General features: G+C 39.5%; 1 protein-coding gene across 1 annotated transcript in view; it reads right to left on the reverse strand.

The window, feature by feature from the left end:
* Positions 1-1,474: 1,474 nt before the first annotated feature.
* Positions 1,475-2,500, reverse strand: part of LOC125045293 — a 23,800-nt gene continuing 22,774 nt past the window's right edge. The window contains exon 9 of the mRNA XM_047642499.1: positions 1,475-2,487. The gene's annotated coding sequence lies outside the window, so the exon portion shown is untranslated. The remainder of the gene's footprint in view (positions 2,488-2,500) is intronic.

Genomic DNA, 2,500 nt, shown 5'->3' on the forward strand with positions numbered 1-2,500 from the left:
TTACATTTTCCATTTCCCACATTTTCATCCAATTCATTGGAATGAATCTCTCTGCCGAATAAGATTTCCGTTCGTCCTGACTGAAAAATAAAATGTCTGGAAAAATAGCTAGACCAAAGATTCACAAGTCAAGGTGTAGTTTTTACACAGTGAGTTTAGAGCTGTTGCAAAATACTTATCAAACTTTGGCTCAGCTGATCATGCTGTAGCAATGTCATTAGCCTACTTAATACACACATGGCTAAGAATTTTTTAAAAAGGGCACAGGTTTTACTGCATTATCAGTGATAACGTAAGAGTGTTGTTTTTAAGACTTGTTGCGTACGTTGTTCTGTATAAAACAGCATTATTATATTCCACATGATGCATTCTGTTCTTCATATGTATTATGTTTTTTTTCTTTCGCACGTTTATACGTAAGTCAAAATTTACATATACACTGCCGTTAAGTTCCGTTGCTGCGTGGTTACTACACGCGAGAGGTCTAAAAAGTATGGCTTGATGCTTATCCAATTAGTATTTTTCGGGATATTGGTGTAGGAAGCAGAGTGTATCGACCGTTAAAGGCACTGGGTAGTATGAATTGTGTGGAATTGCGATGCAAACATATTCAAAGTAACCTATTTTTCTGTAAACATCCAACATTTATATCGCTGATAGGTATAATAGTCACTGAAGTGGTATTCACGCAGAAAGACTGATCTGATCTGGATTCACTTCATTTCAACTTTCTCTAATTAATTCTGGGCTAATCAATAAATTCTTGCAAAACACAACGCATAAATAATGTCTGCCACCAGCCTCATCCTTACCCACTGGTAAGGTTTCACGATAGGTTTCATAAATGTTATTGTTTAATGCGTGTGAAAAATATAAGAATGGGGCCCTCTGAATACCTCGCACTAGATAGCTGATTAGAAGGCGATGGAAACACACGCCTTAGTCAGCGTGTCTGTCAAAGGGCATGCGTCCGACTTTGCCTCAGCCATGCAGGCAAAACGGCACTCGCATGGAGTTTTATCGTTGTAATTCTGTATATCCCTCGATATCATTTTAACTGTCTTGTGAAAACGTTTATATACAGGCTCCAGCTCTGGTTAGATATATAAAGTAATAGGAGCCTTGGGGGCTTCGCCTGCAGCCCGCGTCAACCTTGCATTGAGGACGGTTGGAATATCTGGAAACTTTTGGTATTGTGCAGCGGTGATATGTCATTATAAAGCATCAGTCAAGCGCAGAAACCAAATTTATTTTAGAATTGGGCAACCAGTTTAGATGATAAATTTAATTAATTATAACACTGATGATATGAATTTGATTAGTTTTGTTTACAATAAAAGAAGCTTACTCTCTCTCTCTCTCTCTCTCTCTCTCTCTCTCTCTCTCTCTCTCTCTCTCTCTCTCTCTCTCTCTCTCTCTCTCTCTCTTAATCTATCTATCTAGCTATCAGGATAAGACATAAAATGAAAATAAATTAGTGCACTTAGATTTATTTTTCACCTAATTGCATTTGTCCATATATATTTCTGTATCGCTATATAAGTATAACTGTTAATGACAAAATGGAAATCACATCTCAATATTCGCTTTAAAATCTGATTATCAAAGCAGTATTGTATAAATCAAAGAATAGATAGTCCATTATCTGATTAATCATTTATATTACAGATGCGAGCACGCAAGCCTTAGCATAAATAGTCACCGTGAGGAGGAGGACTAATAACCTAAATATAACACTTTCATGGAAATTGCGTTGTAGATATCACATACTCCAGCAGCAAAGAGAGTCACACGCCCCTCTTTACACACTCTGGAAGCGGAAGCACCATGACGAACTTGAGCCGAAGGAATACTGCACTCTTCTGGGAGTGCCTTGGGCAAAACTTGCGTTAATACCATTTCCTGGGGCGTTATCCTATGTGAAGTAACGTATCATGGACTTACAATCGAAATGCATGAAACCCAGAAAAGAGAGATGAAAGTTGGTGTAACAACGAAATATGAACAAGGAAGCAAGGATTTCGGGGAGGAAATATGTTATGAAATGGACGATTATCTATAGTATTTGCAATAATAATCTGGTTGAAGAGAGGGGGAGAAAATATAAAAATACTAACAACACTACAATGTGCAAAACGAAATATGTGGAAAAGCGAAGGGGAAAATGGGCATTTGACTATAAAAAATAAATGAATTGAGTCCAAGTCCTTGTACAACACATCATATATATATATATATATATATATATATATATATATATATATCAACTGGCCACGAGAACCGAAGGGCTTTCACGTCCTGTAGGCGAAGATGAAGTAGAGGACGAGACATGCCCATGGTGTGAGGGCGGCGAGGGTGAGGAGGACGACCTTGGTCCTGGGCCACCAGGGGGCGTTGCGGGGCAGGAGGCGCTGCCACTTGGACCCCTTGCTCACGCCGCAGCGACACATGCCGCCCGTCTCCGCGCACACACACAGCCCCTCGTACCTGCGGGGACACG

Source organism: Penaeus chinensis, chromosome 37 (assembly GCF_019202785.1).
Source record: "Penaeus chinensis breed Huanghai No. 1 chromosome 37, ASM1920278v2, whole genome shotgun sequence".
Classification (NCBI taxonomy): domain Eukaryota; kingdom Metazoa; phylum Arthropoda; class Malacostraca; order Decapoda; family Penaeidae; genus Penaeus; species Penaeus chinensis.